Source organism: Pristiophorus japonicus, chromosome 2 (genome assembly GCF_044704955.1).
Source record: "Pristiophorus japonicus isolate sPriJap1 chromosome 2, sPriJap1.hap1, whole genome shotgun sequence".
Taxonomy (NCBI): domain Eukaryota; kingdom Metazoa; phylum Chordata; class Chondrichthyes; family Pristiophoridae; genus Pristiophorus; species Pristiophorus japonicus.
The window spans coordinates 357,281,731-357,307,285 of NC_091978.1; positions in this window are offsets into that span (position 1 = coordinate 357,281,731).

The following is a 25,555-nucleotide window of genomic DNA, read 5'->3' on the forward strand; positions in this document are numbered from 1 at the left end:
AGGTGCATGTGCGCAGGTGATGGCTGTGTTATATCTCCATCTGGGTGTATGCAATTTGTTGTAATGTATGGGGGAGGGGACCACCCTCCTGCTTTGCATTTGTATTCTTTTATTTTTTTATTGAACATAACCTTTTTGCTCATTTTCTCAGATAGCTGGACCGTTACACACTGGTGATCCCTTAACATGAAAGGGTTAAATAAAACTTAACTTCAATCAACGAAAACTTTAACTGGCACCAAGGTGATGGCCACCATTGATGTCTGAGCTGCACACACACAGCAGTATTTCAGCGTTGTCACTCACAGCAACGTTCTTTCAGGCAAATCGTTCAGCTATCAGCTCCTCACGTAAGAGTCTTGCAGCTATGTAGCCACCACAGGCCCTTTCCTGTGGTCTGGAGGGTGGCGTGGGTATGGTTGCATAGTCAGCCTGATTGTCTGGCCCTAGGTCAGCGTCCAGCCCCTCGTCCTCCTCTTCCTCTCTCTCCTGAGGTAGAGCATCAGCCCCTTCTGGCGATTCTTGGCCCCTCCTGATAGCCAGGTTGTGCAGCATGGAGCACACGACCTTGAATTTACCTATTTGCTCAGGGTTGTATTGTAGCTCCCCTCCTGAGTGGTCCAGGCATCTGAAGCGCTGCTTAAGCACAGTTATTGTTTTCTGGACCACATTGCGTGTGTCTCTGTGGCTCTGGTTGGATCGCTTCTCGGCCTCGGTGTGGGTGTCATGCAGGGGGGCTCATCAGCCAGGTGGCTAGGCCATATCAGTTATCAATCCAGCATTGTCCTTGTGGCTGACTCTTAAACATATCAGAGACAGCGTTCATCGAAGCTGTCATGCATTCAACTGTCATTGTAATCCATGTATAAACTGACCTAAATTGTGCACCGTGAGAACACTGACCACTAGGTGGTGAACTTGTGGGAGACACTCTTAACCTGGACTTTCAGATATAAAAGGGGAAGCTCCACCCACCTTCATCACTTCAGTGCTGGAATTAAGGTTACTGGTTACAGAGTGACCTTCTCTCTAGCATGGGCCTCGTGTGCATTTGTGCTTTATAGTAAGGACATATCATTGGTGACGAGAAACTGGGATTTAAACCACGCGAGCATGGCCACTAGCTGCACAGACGAGAGGTACTGTGTTGGTGATGATTGGGACGATTTTATTGAGAGACTACAGCAAAGTTTCGTCACTAAGGAATGGCTGGGACAGGATTCGTCCGACAAACGCAGGGCTCATCTCCTGACGGTTTGTGAATCCAGGACGTACTCCCTGATGAAGGACCTTCTCGCGCCAGAGAAGCCGGTGGACAAGACTTTTGAAGAGCTCAGTAAGTTGATCGGGGAACACTTTAAACCGGTGAGCAGCATGCACATGGCGAGACACCGGTTTTACACGCACCGGCGGTGAGAAGGGCAAAGCATTCCAGACTTCGTGACAGACCTCCGGCGACTGGCGAGCCTATGTAAGTTCCCAGATGCATGCAGAGCGGAGATGCTGCGAGACTTTTTTATTGAGGGCATCGGGCACGCTGGGGTTTTCAGAAAATTGATTGAGACCAAAGACTTGACCCTGGAAACGGCGGCTTTGATGGCCCAGACATTTAACTCAGGGGAGGAAGAGACCAGAATGATGTTTGACAAAAATCTTGATTTAAGTGCAACAAATGGACAGGGAATCAACATTGTTAACGCGGCACACAGTTCTCTCGGCAGACAAGGGCAATCGGACATGCCCGAGCATGTAGTCGAACCCAAAGGGGGAATTCAACAGAGACAATGGCTAGCTGAACGGCGATTCATGCCATCGCAAGGGACAATGCGGCCAGTAATGGGGCCATCAACACCTGTCAATGGTGTGTTAAAGGACAGTTACAGAGACAGTCAGAGATGATCGGCTGGTAATGGACTTTTTGTTTCCAACAATGGCTCATGTTGGAGGTGTGGAGGCAAACACACAGCCAGAGCTTGCAGGTATCAGCAATATACCTGCAGAAACTGCAACGTCAGTGTTCACTTGCCGTGTATGTGCAGGAAGCCTGCAGCCAGGTTGATGTACGAGGAGGACGGGCCCAATGTAAGCCCTACGAGGCCAAATGGACACTGGGGGAAATCGCTGGAAGCTGAAGTTCAGCGAGTTCATGTGGAGCACATATACAGTTCATACACCAGGACGCCACCGATAATTATGAAAATGCACATCAATGGCATCCCAGTATCAATGGAGCTAGACATAGGGGCCAGCCAGTCCCTGATGAGTATCAAACAGTTCGACAAGTTGTGGAGGTCCAAGGCCAGGAGGCCAAAATTATTGCCGATTGACGCACAGATACAGACATATACAAAGGAGATCATTCCGGTAGCGCCACGGTAGTCATGACCCACAAAGATTCAGAGAACAGGTTGCCACTCTGGATTGTCCCGGGGGACGGTCCCGCACTGCTGGGGAGGAATTGGCTTGCTGTCATGAACTGGAAATGGGGTGATGTCAATGCAATTTCTTCTGTGGAGCGAGTATCATGCTCACAGGTCATGGACAAATTTGACTCATTATTTCAACCCGGCATTGGCACTTTCATGGGGGCCAAGGTACTGATTCACATAAACCCGGACGCCAGGCCAGTACACCACAAGGCCAGAGCGGTGCCGTACGTGATGCGGGAAAAGATAGAAGGCGAATTGCACTGCCTGCTGAGGGAAGGCATCATCTCGCCAGTCGAATTCAGTAACTGGGCGAGCCCGATTGTGTCGGTGCTCAAGGCGGATGGGTCGGTCAGGATATGTGGCGATTACAAGGCCACCATCAATCGGGTGTCACTCCAAGACCAGTATCCGCTACCGAGAGCGGAGGATCTCTTCGCAACGCTATCCGGTGGCAAACTTTTTTCAAAATTGGACCTGACCTCAGTTTACATGACCCAGGAGCTGGCGAGTGAGTCGAAGAAGCTGACCACCATCACGAAACACAAGGGGTTGTTTGAGTACAACAGATGTCCGTTCGGGATTCACTCGGCCGCCGCGATCTTTCAACGAAACATGGAAAGGCTCCTCGATTCCAAGTAAGGTGGTTTTTCAAGACGACATCCTCATCACGGGTTGCGATACCGAAGAAAACCTCCACAATCTGGAGGAGGTGCTACGCAGACTGGACCGTGTAGGGCTGCGACTGAAAAAGGCGAAGTGCGTCTTCCTAGCTCCAGAGGTAGAATTCCTGGGGATGAGGGTAGCAGCAGACGGGATCAGACCTACTGCGTCAAAAACGGAAGTGATCCAGAGAGCACCCAGACCCCGTAACACGACGGAGCTGCGTTCGTTCCTGGGGCTCCTGAACTATTTTGGTAACTTTCTTCCCAAATTAAGCACGCTGTTAGAGCCGCTACACGTGCTCCTATGCAAAGGTCACGAATGGGTCTGGGGGGACAGCCAGGAAAGGGCTTTTGATAGAGCATGCAATTTGTTATGCTCCAACAATCTGTTAATGCTATATGACCCATGTAAGAAACTTGTTTTAACGTGCGATGCATCGTCCTATGGGATCGGGTGTGTGTTGCAGCATTTTAATGCCAAGGGTCAGTTACAGCCGGTAGCTTATGCCTCCAGAAGTCTGTCCCAGGCAGAAAGGGGCTACGGGATGGTAGAAAAGGAAGCGCTTGCATGTGTATATGCAGTAAAAAAAATGCACCAGTACCTGTTTGGCAGGAAATTTGAGCTGGAGACAGATCACAAACCCCTAACGTCCCTTTTGGCTGACAACAAGGCCATAAATGCAAATGCGTCGGCCCATATACAGAGGTGGCACTCACGCTAGCCGCCTATGACTATACAATTTGGTACAGACCGGGCACTGAAAACTGTGCCGATGCACTCAGCAGGCTCCCACTAGCCACCACCGAGGGGGCAACCGAGCATGCTGCTGAGATGGTCATGGCTGTTGAAGCTTTCGAAAGCGAAGGCTCACCCGTGACAGCCTGTTAGATCAAAGTCTGGACAAATAGAGACCCGCTACTGTCTTTAGTCATGAAATGTGTCCTTAATGGGGACTGGGCAGCCACGTATGGGGCATGCCCTGAGGAATTTAAACTATTTCACAGGCGCAAGGATGAACTCTCGATTCAGGCCGATTGCCTACTATGTGGAAACCGAGTAGTCATGCCCCAGATGGGCAGAGAGGCGTTCATCCGAGAACTCCATATTGAGCACCCAGGCATTGTCATGATGAAGGCACACCTTCATCATTTGGTGGCCAGGGATAGATGCAGACCTGGAACTTTGTGTTCGCAGGTGCAAAATGTGTGCACAGCTGGGCAATGCGCACAGGGAAGCCCCTCTTAGCCCCTGGTCCTGGCCCGCTAAGCCATGGTCACGCATCCGTGTGGACTACGCAGGTCCTTTCATGGGAAAAATGTTTTTGGTTGTAGTAGACGCCTACTCCAACTGGATCGAGTGTGACATCCTCAATTCAAGCACATCCTCTGCCGCAGTAGAAAGTCTACGGGCAATGTTCGCCGCCCATGGTCTACCGGACGTCTTGGTCAGCGACAATGGCCCGTGCTTTACAAGCATTGAGTTCCAGGACTTCATGGCAGGACATGGTATCAACCATGTCAGAACGGCACTGTTCAAGCCGGCCTCAAACGGCCAGGCGGAACGAGCAGTGCAGATAATCAAACAGGGGATGCTCAGAATCCAAGGGGGTTCCCTACAAAGCCGCTTATCACGCCTCCTGTTGGCCAATAGATCCCGACCACACTTGCTCACAGGGGTTCAACCCGCAGAGCTGCTAATGAAAAGGACGCTCAAAACCAGGTTATCCCACCATGAAAGAAATTGTTGAGAGCAGGCGCCGGTCACAATGTGACTAGCATGACGGGAATGTGAGGGCACGATGTATTGATGACAATGACCCTGTCTTTGTCCTCAACTATGCTGCAGGGCTCGCAGGCACTGTGATTGCTAAAGAGGGGAATAGGATTCTGGTAGTTAAACTTACCAATGGACAAATCTGCCGCAAACACCTGGATCAAAAAGGAGGTTCAGCAACCCCATAGAAGAAACAGAGAAAGAACACGATGTAGATATCACTCCATCACAGGTGACCCAACACCGGAACCAAGTGGAGGAGAGCCCAGTCACTATGGGCAGTCCGGAGGCACCGCAAACAGCAGACACTCAGGCCAGCGCCCAACAACCGGAGCCCCAACTCAGGCGCTCTACAACCAGAGAGACTTAACCTGTGATCCCAATAAGACTTTGGGGGGTAGGTGATGTCACGTATTCAACTGTCATTGTAATCCATGTATAAATTGACCTAAGTTATACACCGTGAGAACACTGACCACTAGGCGGTGAACTTGTGGGAGACACTCCTAACCTGGACTTTCAGGTATAAAAGGGGAAGCTCCACCCACCTTCATCACTTCAGTGCTGGAATAAGGTTACTGGTCACAGAGTGACCTTCTCTCTAGTATGGGCCTTGTGTGCATTTGTGCTGTATAGTAAGGACATATCAGAAGCTGCCCGGAAATCTGGCATTCACTGCCATTATTATCTGGTTGTGATTGACAACTAGTTGGACCTTCAGGGAGTGAAATCCTTTTCTGTTACAAAAAAGCTCTGGGTGCTGAGAAGGTGCCCGCATGGCGATGTGAGTGCACTGTATTGCTCCCTGCACCCTGGGGAACTTAGCAATGCGGTAGAATGCTCCAGCCCTGTCAGTCTGAGCCTCCGTGGTGATGGGGAAGCTGATAAAGTCCATTCTTCGCGCGGACAGAGCCTCCGTGACCTGGCTAATGCAGCGATGGGTGGCATGGTGAGACAGGGGGGAAATGTCGACCGCGAAGGCCCGAAAGGAACTGGACACGTAGAAAGACAGTGTCGAGGTGACCTTGGCCTCGACCGACACTGATGTCCTGCATATGTGGCCTGATGAGCCCACATATTTCATTGATCACCACCATGTGGAAGCGCAGTCTTCGAAGGCAGGGATGCTCGGACACGTCGAGGTAATACCTTTTTTCCCTGTAAGTGCGGGGTGTGTATGGTCTGGACCTCCTCCTCATTCTTGCACATCTTAAATTGGGGTCATAATGATGTGCATCACACATTGAGCCATTTGCACTCTGCAACATCTGTGTATTAATCGATGTAGGCTGAGAAATGGCTGGCCCCATTGCAATGAAAGTATAATAGCGATTGATTAGAAGCAATAATTTCCACACTAAAATACACCTAGAGTAAACCCCCAATAGTCCAAAGTCTGAAAAGATGTCTGTTGAGATGGTCACTTCACCTGAGAAGAACTCCAGAGTCAATCCAAACTCCCCCGAAGTTGAAGCAGCCTTTTGAATGAAGCGACCTGCGATTTTAAAAATGGCAGCCACACCGCTGGCTTTAGTTCAAAACAGTTCCACTTTTTCTGAGCAGTGTTTTAGGCGAGCGATATTGTGGGCGAGATGTGTGCGAGGTGACGCGAAAGTGACGCTGGGCGATCTCCTAGGTGTTAGTTTCGGCAAATGTGATCTTTGTGCCAAAAAAAAGTGAGAGGTCGGTATTATTGAATCTCAGCATTAATGACGTGTGGAAAGTAATGCTGGCCGATATTATGGGCATTAATTTTGCCCATTCTGATGATTCCACCCAAAAACAGTGGGCGGGTGGTATTTTTTTTCCTGACATTACGCACATGGGGAAAGTAACGCTCAGCAATAAGTGTCTGAAAAATGGATGTCAGTTTCCATTTTGTGCCTAAATGGGCGATATCTGGGCGTTATATGTCATTTCAGCGGTAAAATGGACGTTAAGTGAACACTATGCATGCAATAAAAGTGGAAAATCTAACCCTTGGTGTTTTGGTATTGGAGTTTGGGTGTTTTGGTATTGGAGGTTTGGTGTTTTAATTTTGGAGTTTGGGTGTTTCGGTATTGGAGTTTTGGTATTGGAGTTTGGGTGTTTCGGTATTGGAGTTTGGGTGTTTCGGTATTGGAGTTTGGGTGTTTCGGTATTGGAGTTTTGGTATTGGAGTTTTGGTGTTTTGGTATTGGAGTTTTGGTGTTTTGGTATTGGAGTTTTAGTATTGGAGTTTTGGTGTTTTGGTATTGGAGTTTTGGTGTTTTGGTATTGGAGTTTTGGTATTGGAGTTTTGGTGTTTTGGTATTGGAGTTTTAGTATTGGAGTTTTGATGTTTTGGTATTGGAGTTTTGGTGTTTTGGTATTGGAGTTTTGGTATTGGAGTTTTGGTGTTTTGGTATTGGAGTTTTGGTGTTTTGGTATTGGAGTTTTGGTGTTTTGGTATTGGAGTTTTGGTATTGGAGTTTTGGTGTTTTGGTATTGGAGTTTTAGTATTGGAGTTTTGGTGTTTTGGTATTGGAGTTTTGGTGTTTTGGTATTGGAGTTTTGGTATTGGAGTTTTGGTGTTTTGGTATTGGAGTTTTGGTGTTTTGGTATTGGAGTTTTGGTATTGGAGTTTTGGTGTTTTGGTATTGGAGTTTTGGTGTTTTGGTATTGGTGTTTTGGTATTGGAGTTTTGGTGTTTTGGTATTGGAGTTTTGGTATTGGAGTTTTGGTATTGGAGTTTTGGTGTTTTGGTATTGGAGTTTTGGTATTGGAGTTTTGGAGTTTTGGTATTGGAGTTTTGGTGTTTTGGTATTGGAGTTTTGGTGTTTTGGTATTGGAGTTTTGGAGTTTTGGTATTGGAGTTTTGGTATTGGAGTTTTGGTGTTTTGGTATTGGAGTTTTGGTGTTTTGGTATTGGAGTTTTAGTATTGGAGTTTTGGTGTTTTGGTATTGGAGTTTTGGTGTTTTGCTATTGGAGTTTTGGTATTGGAGTTTTGGTGTTTTGGTATTAGAGTTTTAGTATTGGAGTTTTGGTGTTTTGGTATTGGAGTTTTGGTGTTTTGGTATTGGAGTTTTGGTATTGGAGTTTTGGTGTTTTGGTATTGGAGTTTTGGTGTTTTGGTATTGGAGTTTTGGTGTTTTGGTATTGGAGTTTTGGTATTGGAGTTTTGGTGTTTTGGTATTGGAGTTTTAGTATTGGAGTTTTGGTGTTTTGGTATTGGAGTTTTGGTGTTTTGGTATTGGAGTTTTGGTATTGGAGTTTTGGTGTTTTGGTATTGGAGTTTTGGTGTTTTGGTATTGGAGTTTTGGTATTGGAGTTTTGGTGTTTTGGTATTGGAGTTTTGGTGTTTTGGTATTGGTGTTTTGGTATTGGAGTTTTGGTGTTTTGGTATTGGAGTTTTGGTATTGGAGTTTTGGTATTGGAGTTTTGGTGTTTTGGTATTGGAGTTTTGGTATTGGAGTTTTGGAGTTTTGGTATTGGAGTTTTGGTGTTTTGGTATTGGAGTTTTGGTGTTTTGGTATTGGAGTTTTGGAGTTTTGGTATTGGAGTTTTGGTGTTTTGGTATTGGAGTTTTGGTGTTTTGGTATTGGAGTTTTGGAGTTTTGGTATTGGAGTTTTGGTGTTTTGGTATTGGAGTTTTGGAGTTTTGGTATTGGAGTTTTGGTGTTTTGGTATTGGAGTTTTGGTGTTTTGGTATTGGAGTTTTGGTGTTTTGGTATTGGAGTTTTGGTGTTTTGGTATTGGAGTTTTGGTGTTTTGTTGTTAGTGCTGGTCGCAGCAGCAGCAAAACGGAACATGGCAGGTTTGATGCTATTGACACATCCTGTACATTGAAGCGGGGAAAAGCTCTCCCTACTCCTGTGAAAATAACTGGTGTTGGCTGATCAAAGCACTTCCTTTTCAGAAGTGAGCATCTCACCCAAATGGCCACTCATCTCACTGTAGTCTGTTGCTACTCGTTTCTTTGGTGCCTGATTATTAGACTAGAAATTACTGTTTGTGATATTATTAGTTAATGCCTCTGCTGAAATAGCAGGTAAAGGAATAAAAAAGGATTTGCATTTTTCTAGCGCCTCTCACAATCTCCGGATGTCCCAGTGCGCTTTACAGACAATATAGTCGCTGTTGTAATGTAGGAAACACAGGTGTCAATTTGCATGCAGCAAGATCCAAAAAACAGCAATGTGATAAATGACCAGATCACTTAATTCAGCAATGTTGATTGAGGGATAAATATTGTCCAGGACACCAAGAGAATTCCCCTGCTCTTATTTGAAGTAGTGCCATGGAATCGCTTACCACCCAAGAGGGCAGACGGGCCGCAGTTTAACGTCACATCGGAAAGACGGCACCTCCGACTGTGCTGTATATCATCAGTACATGCACTAGAGTGTCAGCCTAGATTTTCATACGCAAGTCTCTGGAGTGGGACTTGAACCCACAACCTTCTGACTCAGAAATGAGAGTGTTACCCACTGAGCCACAGTTGACACTTGTGTATGTATGTGTGTATGTGACTGTTTATGTGCATCTTTGTATATATCTTTGTGCATATGTATGGGAGTGGTGCAATTCACGTGGCAAAGGAGAGAAATAAATTGTTGAGGGTGAATTAGTCACAAACATTAGGAACATAGGAACATGAGTAGACCATTCAGCCCCTCGAGCCTGTTCCACCATTCAATGAGATCATGGCTGATCTGTATTCTAACTTCATCTACCTGCCTTAGCTCCAAATCCCTTAATACCCTTGGAGAGCAAAAACCAATCGATCGTAGATTTAAAATTAATAATTGAGCTAGCAACTACTGCTTATTGTGGGAGAGAATTCCACACGTCTACCACCCTTTGCATGAGGTGTTTCCTAACTTCTCTCCTGAATGTCCTGGCTCTGATTTTAAAGATATGTCCCCTTGTCCTAGACTGCTCCACCAGCTGAAAAAGTTTCTCTCTCTCCGCTCTATTAATTCCTTTCAAAATCCTAAAACCCTCAAATAACTCCTTAACTGCCTATATTTCTGGGAATATAAGACTAGTTTATGTAATCTCTCCTCATAATCGAAGCCTTGGAACCCTGGTAACATTCTGGTGAATCTGGGCCACTCTCCTTCCAAGGCTAATACATCCTTGAGCCCAGAACTGTACGTAATACCTCAGAAGTGGTCTTTGTATAGCTGTAGCAAAACCAGGGCTTTGTATAGCTGGAGCAGAATTTTCTCCCCTTTATATTCTACCCCTCTAGTTATAAAGGATAATATTTCATTAGCGTTTTTGATTATTTTTTGTACCTGACTGTTACATTTTAGTGATCTGCGTACAGGGCACCCTAAACTCCTATGGACTTTCACTGTTCCTAGCTTTTCACCATTTAAAAGATACTCGGATCTATCCTTTCTTGGTTCAAAATGGATGACCTCATACTTACCTGTGTTGAAATCCATCTGCCACAGTTTTTGCCACTCACTCAATCAACAATGTCTCTTTGAATTCTTTTGCTCCCGTCTACACTACTTATGTCACTAATCTTTGTGTCATCAGCAAACTTGGATATGTGGTTCTCTATTGTGTTTTCTAAGTCATTAGTGAAAATAGTGAATAGTTGAGGCCCCAGCATACATTTGTGGGACACCATCAGTCACTTCCTTCCAATTTGAGTACAGACCCATTATCCCTGCTCTCTGGCTTCCATCACCCAACCAATCTCTGAACCAGGTCAATAATTTTCCTTCAATTCCATGAGCTTCTGGAAGCCTATATAAATGACACCCAAAGATATCCCCCTGTCTACAACTTTAGTTAATTCTTCAAAAAATTAAATTAGACAAATAAATCCTTGTTGGTTCTCTCTCTAATCAGCTCAAATTTCTCCAAATGCTCAGTCACTTTGTCCTTAATTATAGATTCCAATAAGTTTCCCATAACAGATGTTAGACTAACAGTTCTATAATTTTCAGGTTTTTCCTCTCTCACTTTTTCCTAAATAATGGAGTTACGTTTGCAATTTTCCAATCTAAAGGCACAACTTCTGGATCGAGAGAGCTTTGGAAGATTAGGGCTAACGCATCTGCATTTTCTTCATCTAATTCCTTTAAAACCCTGGGGTGGAAACCATCAGATCCTGTGGATTTGTCAGTCTTTACTGCCATCATTTTTTCTAATACTGTTTTCTTGCTTACATTAATTTTAGTGAGTTCCCGTCCTTCAATCTGTTATGTCTTGATTAAAGAGTCAGACTAGATACTGCAAGCTCAAAGTAAGTGTGACCATAGTCCTTTATTGCAGATCTCAGAATGCCTCTCCAGCCTGTGAGGCCTCCTTATATACAGGTGCTCCCAAAGGATTGTGGGATCCCTTGGGACTCCAGTGGATAAGCCCTCTGGTGGTTAGACATGGTAATTACAGGTTTACATACATAACAGATTCATTATTATCTTCCCTGGAATGTCAGGTATATTATCCACTTCCTGTATGGTGAAGACTGACACAAAGTAATTATTCAACATGCCTGCCATTTCCTCATTTTCATTTGCAATAATATCGTCATCTATTTTTAAAAGGCCCACTTAACTTTTGACTACCCTTTTTCATCTAATATAGTTGTAAAAAACCTTTTGTGTTAATACTGATATCACTTGCAAGTTTCTTTTCGTATTTATTTTTTGCAGTTCTTACTATCTTGTTTGTCTTCCTCTTCTGTTCTTTATACCAGTCCCTTGAATCTACACTATTCTTTGCACTTTTGTATGCTCTTCTCTTTAGTTTTATGTTATCGCTCACCACTTTTATACGAACAGGAGCAGGCCATTCAGCCCCTTTGAGCCTGTTCCGCCATTCAATGAGATAATGGCTGATCTGCGACCTAACTCCATATACCTGCCTTTGCCCCATATCCTTTAATACCTTTGTTAACAAAAATCTATCAATCTCAGATTTAAAAGTAAAAATTGACTTAGCATCAAATGCCGCTGGTGGAAGAGACTCTATGAGTAGATGTCTTTCCTAACTTCACTCCTGAAAGGTCTGGCTCTAATTTTTAGACTATGCTCCCTAGTCCTAGACTCCCTAACCAGTGGAAATAATTTCTCTCTATCTATTCCCTTTAATATCTTGGAAATTTCGATCAAATCATCCCTTAACCTTCTAAATTCCAGGGAATACAACCCTAGTTTATGTAATCTCCCCTCATAATTTAACCCTTGGAGTCCAGGTATTATTCTGGTAAATCTACGCTGCACTCCCGCCAAGGCCGATATATCCTTCTTACGGTGAGGAGCGCAGAACTGCTCACAGTGTGGTCTTTCATCAACAATGGTTGCATTATTTGGTAAGTAGAGCTCTTGTCCTTTCGGAGTATATGCTGGTCCTGTATTAAGTTAAATTATTTTTTGAACACGTCCCACAGTACATCTGTAGTTTTACCTGATAATAGATTTGACCAAAATAAAAACAGAAAATGCTGGAAATATTCAGCAGGTCAGGCAGCATCTGTGGAGAGAGAAACAGAGTTAACGTTTCAGGTCGATGACCCTTCGTCAGAACTGTAAAAAGTTAGAGGTGTAACAGCTTTTAAGCAAGTACAGAGGCAGGGAAAGGGGGAGGGGAGGAAAGAACAAAAGGGGAGGTCTGTGATGGGGTGGAGGGCAGGAGAGATTAAGAGACAAAAAGGGATGAGGGTGCGACGCAAAATGGGGATGGCAATGGGACAAGTAAAGGCACAAAAGATGGGTTTCGAGGAGGTGTAAATGGGAATAGCAGAAACATCAACAGATGCCATTCAAAAAAATAGGGGCAGAGGTTCTGATCAAATAGATTTGACCAGTTTGCTGTCATCAGTGTCTGTCTCACCCCGTTAAAGTTAGCCTTACCAAAATCTAGAATCTTAGAAACTGTGTTAAGCTGCTCCTTTTCAAACCTACCATTCAATTCAATCCTATTAGGATCACTGTTAGATAAATGTTCCCTTTCTGTTAGATTATTAAGTAAGTTTGGCTGATTGCACATTACTAAATCTAATATGGCCTGCCATCTTGTTGGTTCTAGAACATTTTGCTACAGAAAACTATCTTGCCTGCACTCAAGAAATTCACTGTGGGCCTGAATTTCATCAGCCTGCTGCCGTGTTTTCCAAGTTTTGGGCGGTGTTTCATCGGTGGCAGTTTCATCAAAGCCGAAATACCAAAGCCGAAATGCAACGCTGGGAAAGCCACTCCCGCCCGAGTTTGGTGGGAGCGGTGATCCGTACTTCTTGGGAAAAAAAACACCCAGTCGGAGCGGCCTTTCGATGGACAGTAGGTATGAAACCCCGCATAAAAAGGTAAGTGAACGTTTTAAAAAATTGTTTTGCAGCGATTCAGTGGAAAAGGGTCCTGTGAATGTTTTCCGATGTTTTATTTTGTGAAAAAATATTTTTTGTGTTTTCCCCCCTCCCTCGGCCCGACATTAGCCTTGGACTTAATTTGACCAGGATCGCCTTTATCGTCGAGAATCCACGTGCAGTGCCCATTTTTCCTGCTGGGCATTTTTTTTCCCTTTTTTTGATCAATTTTTCGCCGGTGTTAATTGCAGAATTGTAGTAGTTTTTTGGGTAGTAAACGGGCGGTGGCAGCCTTTGATCAATTTCTCGCCCACTATCTTTCTAACGAGCTCCTCTGCTCTTCCTCATCGATATGAAAATTAAAATCTCCCCACAAAACAGCTCTGCTTTTGCTACAAGCCCCTAATCTCTAAATCAATACATTCTGCCACTTCATTAGGAGGCTTGTAGATAACTCCCTTTACAGTCCTCTCTTATTCCTCAATTCTAACCATAGAATCTCTACTGATTACTTTCCCTTACCCTGGATCCTCTCTTACTAATTCTGTGAGGTTGTCGGAAATAACACAGTCAGTTGTGGAAATCATGTCCCAAGATCTCATGGAGAAATTAGGGCATTGGTTACAAAGGGAACTGATAAAGATAATTCCAGGGCTTCATCATTGAGGTATGAACAGAGAATCAGAGATGAGGGCGTGCAATGAAGGTTCACCAGACTGATTCTTGGGATGGGGGGATTGATCTATGAGGAGAGATTGAGTTAGACTAGGCCTATATTCTCCAGAGTTTAGATGAATGAGAGGTGATCTCATTGAAATATACAAAATTCTTACAGGGCTTGACAGGGTAGATGCAGGCAGGATGTTTCCCCTGGCTGGGGAATCTAGAACCAGGGGTCACAGTCTCAGAATAAGGGGTCGACCATTTATGACTGAATTGAAGAGAAATTTCTTCACTCAGAGGGTGGTGAATCTTTGGAATTCTCTACTTCAGAGGGCTGAGGAGGCTTAGTCGTTGAGTATATTCAAGACTGAGATCGATAGATTTTTGGATATTAAGGGAATCAAGGGATAGTGGAGGAAAGTGTTGAGGTAGAAGATCAGCCATAATCTTATTGAATGGCGGAGCAGGCTCGAGGGGCCGAATGGCCTACACCTGCTCTTAATTCTTATGCTCTTATGTTGTTATTTTGTTTTTTCTCATCACTGGAAAAAATAAGCTGCAAGAGTTGGAGATTGAAGTGTTAAACAAAATATAAAAGGGACTTCAGAAAATCGAAAGTTGAGCAATGCAGGATCAGAATTCTGGATCCTCGATTAGAATCTTTGGCTAGCCTGCAGTTCGTTGACATTTGTCAGTTCTGCAGCTCATAACTTACAAAGAAACGGCTTCTGTGAGACATTAGTTTGTTCGCTTTAAGCAGGACTCACACACCCCATTAAGTACAAACAGAATCGCCCTGCGTTGACTTGGTGCTGATTTAATAGACGGCACTGAATATATTCCACAAATAAATGTGGAACAAAATGTGCAAAATTCAGCCGCATGTTTAAGGGGAATTCACAGGGGCTTTGATTTGTCTTTAAACCACTCCTTTATCTTTTTTCCTCATCGTTGCTGTTCCCAAACTTGACTGTTCTGGCAGTCAGATCAAAGAGGCCACCAGCTGTGAGCGCTGATCTGTGATTCTATATGTTTTTTTAGTGTTATCGAGTTTTTTTTTTCCGCATTTGTTTTTTCGATCTATTTAAAAAATTAAATAAAGGTCTGAGATGAGGGTGGGTTTGAAAATGCCGAAATGCCGAGGTCTCTTTATCTGTCTCAGTCCCCTGTGTTTTCAGAGGGGCTCTTGCTAGTGCATTATTAAAACCGACAGGTGAGCAGCGATGTTGCAGGGGGGTGGGGGGTGGTGAAACAGGATAGGAAAGGTCGGTCGTTCAAACCAATTTCACACTGAAACAGGAAGAGAGCTCCTGGTCTGAATTTGTGACCATCAGCTTTTCGAAACAGGACCAAAATGTAAGTGACTGGGGCAGCACCAGCTCCGGAAGCTTGTTCACTTCTGCCTCTTTGTAGTGTCAGTCGTGGCTCAGTGGGTAGCACCCTCGCCTCTGAAGTCAGAGGGTTGTGGGTTCAGGTCCCACTCCTGGGACTTGAGCACATAAACCTAGGCTGACACTCCCAGTGCAGTGCTGAGGGGGCACTGCACTGTCGGAGGTGCCGTCTTTCGGATGAGACGTTAAACCGAGGTCCCCGTCTGCTCTCTCAGGTGGACATAATAGATTTCACAGCGCTACTTCGAAGAAGAGCAGGGGAGTTATCCCCGGTGTCCTGGCCAATATTTATCCCTCAATCAACATAACAAAAAAACAGATTATTTCGTCACTAATGCATTGCTGTTTGTGGGAGCTTGCTGTGTGCAAATTGGCTGCTGCGTTTCCCACATTACAACAGTGACTGCACTCTAAAAGGTACTTCATTGGCTGTAAAGCACTTTGAGACATCCGGTGGTCATGACAGGTGCTACATAAATGTAAGTCTTTCTGTTTCACTTTCTGCACAGTACACACCTCCGAGAGTCGAAGGTGGGGGTGCGGGATAAAAGCAGCATAGCCCCTGAGATTAAAGACGCTGTCATCCTCAGTAAACAATGGGCTGATGTGATTAAAGCCTCTGCAAATTAAACGGGAAAATATATGCTTTATGTTGCTTGATTTTAATAATTAGGAGCGCCTTTGTAGTTTTGTCTTTAACATGTTTCAGCAATTGGAAGAGATAAGACACTACTGGCATTCAAAAAGCATCCAACGTTGTACCATTATACAGCAATTAAAATGCCTGTGATTTAATAATTAAGAACAGAAACTTATTAATTTTTCACTTTGTTTTAACATTCATGAAAGTTGAATTTTGGGGGCAGAGCTGCAGATGAAGCTGTCAAATTCTGCGTAGAGTCAGAAAGTTTAGGTCGCTAACTTATTCCCAGAGGTTTCATCACAGACCACCCGTCTCCAACTGCCCTCCACCCTCCCCCCCCCGCCCACCCCGCTTCCGACATTGATCAACCGACACACCTACCCTCATGGCTCGCCGCCTTCTCACGCCCATCGGAAAGTGAACAGACTCTTCCTTACCCAATTAGATGATTCTTGGTCGAACAGACTTTTTGGCCCATCTCCGATCTTTTTTTATCGCCCCTATCATCTTTCTCCGCAGTTGCTCACAGCAAAAGAAAAGAAAGAAAGTAGGACTTCCATTTGTATAGCACCTTTCCTGACCACCGGACGTCCCAAAGTGCTTTACAGCCAATGAATTACTTTTGGAGTGTAGTCACTGTTGTAATGTGGGAAACGCAGCAGCCAATTTGCGCACAAGCAAGCTCCCACGAACAGCAATGTGATAATGACCAGATGATCTGTCTATGTTATTTTGATTGAGGGATAAATATTGGCTAGGACACCGGAGATAACTCCCCTGCTGTTCTTCAAAATCTTTTGCATCCACCTGAGAGAGTAGACGGGGCCTCGGTTTGATATCTCATCCGAAATACGGCATCTCCGACAGTACAGCTCTTGCCCAGCACTGCACTGGAGTGTCAGCCTAGATGTTTGTGCTCAAGTGTCTGGAGTGGGACTTGAACCCACAGAGGCGAGAGTGCTACCCCCCAAGCCACAGCTGACAGCAGCATGGGAGAGTTTAATCTCTAATTCCTGGAGACTCCAGGACACTCCGGGAGGGATAAGAACATAAGAACATAAGAATTAGGAGCAGCAGTAGGCCATTCAGCCCCTCGAGCCTGCTCCGCCATTCAATGAGATCAGGCCTGATCTACCTCAACTCCACTTTCCTGCACTGTCCCAATATCCCTTGATTCCATCAATAGCCAAAAGTCGATCGATCTCTGTCTTGAATATACTCAAACACTGAGCCTCCACAGCCCTCTGGGGTAGACAATTTCAGAGATTCACCACCCTCTGAGTGAAGAAGTTTCGCCTCATCTCAGTCCTAAATGGCCGACCCCTTATCCTGAGACTGTGACCCCTGGTTTGAGACTCCCCAGCCAGGGGAAACATCCTCCTTGCATCTACCCGGTCGAGCCCTGTAAGAATTCTGTATGTTTCAATGAGATCCCCTCTCATTCTTCTAAACTCGAGAGAATAGAGAATAAGATGGTAACTCTACACCCACCTGTGGTAAAGTGTCACAGAGCAGGAGGTGGAATTCCCAGTTCCGAATCTCAGGCAGACACCCCGCAGAGGTGACAAATGAAGTTCAGATGTTTTTCTAGAGAGAGAGGATGATTTAACTGATGCACTCTCATGAGTCTCTGGCTGGTTTGGGGCTTCAAATTAGTTATCTATCTGTGCTCTCGGATGAGAAGTCCAGAACCAGGGGTCACAGTCTAAGGATAAGGGGTAAGCCATTTAGGACCGAGATGAGGAAAAACTTCTTCACTCAGAGAATTGTGAACCTGTGGAATTCTCTACCACAGAAAGTTGTTGAGGCCAGTTCATTAGATATATTCAAAAGGGAGTTAGATGTGGCCCTTACGGTTAAAGGGATCAAGGGGTATGGAGAGAAAGCAAGAATGGGGTACTGAAGTTGCATGATCAGCCATGATCATTTTGAATGGTGGTGCAGGCTCGAAGGGCCGAATGGCCTACTCCTGCACCTATTTTCTATGTTTTTATGTTTCTAAAGATTATTCTATGGGGAGAGAGAGGGAAGGGGAGTGGAGGCAAAAGAATCTAATTTGGAAAACGGAGATAAAAATTAAAAGTGTACTAATGTGAGTCTCTGGGCTGCCTGGTACTCCAGCCTCACACCATCTGACTCTCTGTTTTGCTCATATAGTGCACCCTGTTAGCTTCTCATGGCATCACATTGCTGATTGTGACCCGAAGAAAGATAGAGGGGGCAGGAAGAGAGAAACATATAGAGGGGGAAAGTTCAAGAAAATGGAGAGAAAAGATCTGTTTAAAAGATGCTTTGGATAAAAATATTCTGAGTGACCTGTAACTGTAAACACTCAGAATTACATGGAACTGTAATGCATGCACCTGTGAGTATGCCCACAGGTTTTTAGAGCTGTTGGCGTACCATCTTGCCGTCCGGAGGAGGCGGGAGTCCCCAGTGGAGTGCACTCTACGCGGAAGTCCTCCCACTATTTATTGGGGACTTGGCCTGGAAGGTGGTGTACGGAGCAGTCCTGTGCAATAAATTTTTAAGTCGGTTCACGGACTCCCAGGCCGCCTGCAATTTCTGCGGTCTGAGGAGTCCGTGTTCCATGTTTATGTTGTATGTGCAAGGTTGCAGCCCCTGTTCCATTATTTAAAGGGGCTGCTCCTCAAATTCTGGTTGCACTTCAGTCCCACACTCCTGATCTTTGGGCACCCTGTGCGGAGGGGAGCGGGTAGGTCCGAGGGCCTCCTCGTAGGACTGCTCCTGGGCACGGCCGAGGGTGCCATCAGCCGGTCCAGGCAGTGGGCGGTCGAGAGGGTCGTTCAGCCTGACTGCCTGCCTCTCTTCCACGCGTACATCCGCGCCAGGATGTCCCTGGAGATGGAGCACGCGATACACTCGTGGCCTTCCGCGAGAGGAGGGCGCCGGAGGGACTGGAGTGCATCATCACCCCCGGCAATCAAATTTTAATTTGATTTTATGTGTTTTAAAGTTTAATTTGTTTTATTGCCGGGTTTTAGTGTCCCCCTTCCCTTTTACAGGGGGCACTTGTATAATTTGTGGTTTTAGTCCCCAAAAAACCCCCAAAAACCACAAAAAAACCCCACAAATAAAACAAAAACCACAAAAAAGGGCTCTTGAAAACTGTTTTGCGTGTCCCCCCCTACCCTCCACTTAATCAGGGGGCACTTGATTTAATTAATTTATTGTTTTACAGCCAAAGAATAGTTGTAGAGCTGTTGAATGGCGCACCATCTTGCCATCCAGAGGAGGCGGGGGTCCCCAATGGAGTGCTCTCTACGCGGAAGTCCTCCCTTTATTTATTGGGGACTTGGCTTGGAGGGTGGTGTATGGAGCAGTCCTGTGCAATAAGTTTTAAAATCGGTTCACAGACTCCCAGGCCGCCTGCAATTTCTGCGGTCTGGAGGAGTCCGTTTTCTATGTTTATTTTGTATGTGTGAGGTTGCAGCCCCTCTTCCATTATTTGAAGGGGCTGCTCCTCAAATTCTAGTTGCACTTCAGTCCCACACTCCTGATCTTTGGGCACCCTGTGCGGAGGGGAGCGGGTAGGTCGGAAGGCCTCCTCGTAGAACTGCTCCTGGGCATGGCCAAGGGGGCCATCAGCCGGTCCAGGCAGCGGGCGGTCAAGGGGGTCGTTCAGCCCGACGGCCTGCCTCTCTTCCGCGGTTACATCCGAGCCAGGGTGTCCCTGGAGATGGAGCACGCGGTGTCCACCGGTACGCTCGTGGCCTTCCGCGAGAGGTGGGAGCCAGAGAGACTGGAGTGCATCATCACCCCCGGCAACCAAACTTGAATTTGATTCATTAATGTCAAAAGTTTAATTGGTTTATTTTGTCAGTTTTAGTGGCTCCCTTTAATCAGGGGGCACTTGATTTAGGTGCTACCAAAATAGTTGTACAGCTGTTGAGTTGGGCCTGTCAAAGCCAGTCACGTGATGTTCACAAGACTCAATAAAACCCCAGCCAGTTGAGTTCAGGGGATCCACGATGAGGAAGGTGGTTATGAGCCTGGTGAATGAACTGGTAATGTGTAGTGTGATTGTTAAAGCTTTTCTAATAAACCAACTAATTCAATAGCAATGTGTTGCTATGATTTCTTAAGCAAAGAACCCACGAAACAAATACATGATAGAAACGTACAGCACAGAAACAGGCCATTTGGCCCAACTGGGCCATGCTATTGTTGATACTCCACACGAACCTCCTCCTACCTTATTTCATCTCACCTTCTGAACATAACCTCCTAACTCCATTCACCCTCGTCTGTTTAGCTTCCTCTTATATGCATTCTAGCTTGCCTATAAATGCATTCTACTTGCCCCATGCTAGTTGTAACATTTTCCTCCCTCATGGACTTTCCTACCTGTGACAAACGTTATTTTTCTTTCCTTATTTAGCATCATTTTATTTTACACTTTTTTTCTATATTTCTCCACTGGTCCATATGCGTTTAATAAACCATAAACCACCACATTCTCCAGTTAAACTGATGGCTTGAGGGGATTATGTGATGCAATAAGTTAGTACACACCCCTCTGGGACCAGACTTTTGAGATTAAGTTTCCCCACTCTCCGCTGTCTCTAAGGGTCCCCAGTGAAATTTGGAAAGTTCTACTTGACACTAGTCCATACCACAAAATCCCCCACAATTTGTCACAAATTGGCAATGTCACACAGAGTCAGTAAGGATGACGGGCGTGGGGAAAGAATGCGTCACACTGTTTAGAGGTTGCGTTCGAGGCACACTGCTGAGTCAGAGGAGAATTACTCTATATTCAATCCACGCTCTACCTGATCTTAATGCTGACACTGAGGCGAGGAAAATGTTCAGCTCCCTAGCAGTGGGGAGCCTCATCTTGCTGAGCAAAGAATTCACCAAATACGTCTATCTCTATTCAAGAGATCAGAGGTTGCACTTCAGACGTCACACTTCAAAGTGTCACATTTCAAAGTGTCACAATTTGTAACAAATGCAAAAGCATCTTGAAGGAAAGCATTAAAAAGAAAGCCAATCATTTTCTGCTGGTTTTTGCTGACCTCACAGGGGAACGAGTGATTGACAGGAACCTGCCGATCTACGGAGGGGCAATCAGCCTCGACCTGAACTCTGCAAGTTTATAAGAGGAATTAGCCACCAACTGACCTCCGGATGTACTTATTCACAGCAATTAGGCCTCGTAGTCTCGAAGGGGCACTGCACCACCTTAGTAGCAGGATAACATTTGCAGGGACCACCAGCAATACAGGAAAAGGTGGAATGACCATTGCAGGGTTATCAGAGTAAGTAATATTTGTATTTATGCATTCCTTGATTACTTTAATTGAAAATCTGACACATGTTGCTGTAGGTAGGCTTAGTGTTGCACCTTATTTGCCATGAATGATCGTTATACATTATTAAGACTGCCTTTTGAAATCTTAAAAGGTGTTTATGCACTTCGATGTCTTTTTCATGAACTACGTGCAACTAACAGGGCCATTAAAAAGATGGCTGTATTAAATGCACGCTGTATGGTATAAGGGCTTTGATGACTATCTGTGTGTGCCATCAGAGCAGAAGGGCCCTCTGGTAACCATTCCTACTGTCATTTTTGCAGGAAAAGTTGTCCCACAATTGCCGCGAATAGCGACACACAGGCGGCGGTCCAACCCAAACACATCCATTAATGGACCTGGAGAATCGAGTGGTTGGTCTCATTGGTGCCCCCGGGGAGGACTGAGCCCACATTCGGAACTGGGGGTAAGTACCGAAAAATCCTTGGCCTGGATTGGGGCAATGTGATGTAGTGTCTGTGGACTAGGGTTGGGGCAATGTGATGTAGTGTCTGTGGACTAGGATTGGGGCAATGTGATGTAGTGTCTGTGGACTAGGATTGGGGCAATGTGATGTAGTGTCTGTGGGCTAGGATTGGGGCAATGTGATGTAGTGTCTGTGGACTAGGATTGGGGCAATGTGATGTAGTGTCTGTGGACTAGGATTGGGGCAATGTGATGTAGTGTCTGTGGGCTAGGGTTGGGACAATGTGATGCAGTGTCTGTGGGCTAGGGTTGGGACAATGTGATGCAGTGTCTGTGGACTAGGGTTGGGGCAATGTGATGCAGTGTCTGTGGACTAGAGTTGGGGCAATGTGATGTAGTGTCTGTGGGCAAGTGTTGGGGCAATGTGATGCAGTGTCTGTGGACCAGGGTTGGGGCAATGTGATGGAGTGTCTGTGGGCTAGGGTTGGGGCAATGTGATGGAGTGTCTGTTGGCTAGGGTTGGGGCAATGTGATGGAGTGTCTGTGGGCTAGAGTTGGGGCAATGTGATGGAGTGTCTGTTGGCTAGGGTTGGGGCAATGTGATGGAGTGCCTGTGGGCTAGGGTTGGGGCAATGTGATGTAGTGTCTGTGGACTAGGGTTGGGGAAATGTGATGGAGTGTATGTGGACAAGGGTTGGGGCAATGTGATGCAGTGTCTCTGGACAAGGGTTGGGGCAATGTGAAGCAGTGTGTGTGGACGAGGGTTGGGGCAAGGTGATGTAGTGTCTGGACTAGGGTTGGGGCAATGTGATTCCGTGTCTGCAGACTAGGGTTGGGGCAATGTGATGTTGTCTGTGGACGAGGGTTGGGGCAATGTGATGTAATCTGTGGACTAGGGTTGGGGCAATGTGATGTAGCCTGTGGACTAGGGTTGGGGCAATGTATGGAGTGTCTGTGGACTAGGGTTGGGGCAATGTGATGCAGTGTCTGTGGACTAGGGTTGGGGCAATGTGATGTAGTCTGTGGACTAGGGTTGGGGCAATATGATGCAGTGTCTGTGGACTAGCGTTCGGGCAATGTGATGCAGTGTATGTGGACTAGATTTGGGGCAATGTGATGCAGTGTCTGCGGTCTAAGGTTGGGGCAATGTGATGCAGTGTCTGTGGACCAGGGTTGGGGCAATGTGATGGAGTGTCTGTGGACGAGGGTTGGGACAATGTGATGCATTGTCTGTGGACCAGGGTTGGGGCAATGTGATGGAGTGTCTGTGGACTAGGGTTGCGACAATGTGATGTAGTCTGTGGACTCGGGTTGGGGCAATGTGATGCAGTGTCTGTGGGCTAGGGTAGGGGCAATGTGATGCAGTGTCTGTGGGCTAGGATTGGGGCAATGTGATGTCGTGTCTGGCCTAGTGTTGGGGCAATGTGCCATAGTGTGTGTGGACTAGGGTTGGAGCAATGTGATGTAGTGTCTGGACTCGAGTTGGGGCAATGTAATGGAGTGTGTGTGGACTAGGGTTGGGGCAATGTGATTTAGTCTGTGGACTAGGGTTGGGCAATGTGATTTAGTCTGTGGACTCGAGTTGGGGCAATGTAATGGAGTGTGTGTGGACTAGGGTTGGGGCAATGTGATGTAGTCTGTGGACTAGGGTTGGGCAATGTGATGTAGTCTGTGGACTAGGGTTGGGGCAATGTGATTTAGTGTCTGTGGACTAGGGTTGGGGCAATGTGATGCAGTGTCTGTGGGCTAGGATTGGGGCAATGTGACGTAGTGTGTGTGGACTAGGGTTGGAGCAATGTGATGTAGTCTGTGGACTAGGGTTGGGGCAATGTGACGTAGTGTCTGTGGACTAGGGTTGGAGCAATGTGATGTTGTGTCTGGACTAGGGTTGGTGCAATGTGATGTAGTCTGTGGACTAGGGTTGGGGCAACGTGATGTAGTCTGTGAACTAGGGTTGAGGCAATGTGATGCAGTCTGTGGACTAGGGTTGGGGCATTGTGATGGAGTGTCTGTGGACGAGGGTAGGGGCAATGTGATGCAGTGTCTGTGGGCGAGGAGTGGGGCAATGTGACGTAGTGTGTGTGGACTAGGGTTGGAGCAATGTGATGTAGTCTGTGAACTAGGGTTGAGGCAATGTGATGCAGTCTGTGGACTAGGGTTGGGGCATTGTGATGGAGTGTCTGTGGACGAGGGTAGGGGCAATGTGATGCAGTGTCTGTGGGCGAGGAGTGGGGCAATGTGACGTAGTGTGTGTGGACTAGGGTTGGAGCAATGTGATGTCGTGTCTGGACTAGGGTTGGTGCAATGTGATGGAGTGTGTGTGTACTTGGGTTGGGGCAATGTGATGTAGTCTGTGGACTAGGGTTGGGGCAATGTGATGTAGTCTGTGGACTAGGGTTGAGGCAATGTGATGTAGTCTGTGGACTAGGGTTGGGGCAATGTGATGTAGTCTGTGGACTAGGGTTGGGGCAATGTGATGTAGTCTGTGGACTCGGGTTGAGGCAATGTGATGCAGTCTGTGGACTAGGGTTGGGGCATTGTGATGGAGTGTCTGTGGACTAGGGTTGGGGCAATGTGATGTAGCCTGTGAACTCGGGTTGGGGCAATGTGATGTAGTCTGTGGACTAGGGTTGGGCAATGTGATGTAGTCTGTGGACTAGGGTTGGGGCAATGTGATTTAGTGTATGTGGACTAGGGTTGGGGCAATGTGATGCAGTGTCTGTGGGCTAGGATTGGGGCAATCTGACGTAGTGTGTGTGGATTAGGTTGGAGCAATGTGATGTCGTGTCTGTGGACTAGGGTTGGTGCAATGTGATGGAGTGTGTGGACTACGGTTGGGGCAATGTGATGCAGTCTGTGGACTAGGGTTGGGACATTGTGATGGAGTGGCTGTGGACTAGGGTTGGGACATTGTGATGCAGTGTCTGTGGACTAGTGTTCGGGCAATGTGATGCAGTGTCTGTGGGCTAGGATTGGGGCAATGTGACGTAGTGTATGTGGACTAGGGTTGGAGCAATGTGATGTAGTGTCTGGACTAGGGTTGGGGCAATGTGATGTAATCTGTGGACTAGGGTTGGGGCAATGTGATTTAGTGTCTGTGGACTCGGGTTGGGCCAATGTGATGCAGTGTCTGTGGACTAGGTTTGGGGCAATGTGATGTAGTGTGTGTGGTCTAGGGTTGGGGCAATATGATGCAGTGTCTGTGGACTAGAGTTGGGGCAATGTGATGCAGTGTCTCTGGGCTATGATTGGGGCAATGTGATGTAGTGTGTGTGGTCTAGGGTTGGGGCAATGTGATGCAGTGTCTGTGTCCCAGGGTTGGGCAATGTGATGGAGTGTCTGTGGACTAGAGTTGCGGAATTGTGATGTAGTCTGTGGACTAGGGTTGGGGCAATATGATGCAGTGTCTGTGGACTAGAGTTGGGGCAATGTGATGTAGTCTGTGGACTAGGGTTGGGGCAATGTGATGTAGTCTGTGGACTAGGGTTGAGGCAATGTGATGTAGTCTGTGGACTAGGGTTGGGGCAATGTGATGTAGTCTGTGGACTAGGGTTGGGGCAATGTGATGTAGTCTGTGGACTCGGGTTGAGGCAATGTGATGCAGTCTGTGGACTAGGGTTGGGGCATTGTGATGGAGTGTCTGTGGACTAGGGTTGGGGCAATGTGATGTAGCCTGTGAACTCGGGTTGGGGCAATGTGATGTAGTCTGTGGACTAGGGTTGGGCAATGTGATGTAGTCTGTGGACTAGGGTTGGGGCAATGTGATTTAGTGTATGTGGACTAGGGTTGGGGCAATGTGATGCAGTGTCTGTGGGCTAGGATTGGGGCAATCTGACGTAGTGTGTGTGGATTAGGTTGGAGCAATGTGATGTCGTGTCTGTGGACTAGGGTTGGTGCAATGTGATGGAGTGTGTGGACTACGGTTGGGGCAATGTGATGCAGTCTGTGGACTAGGGTTGGG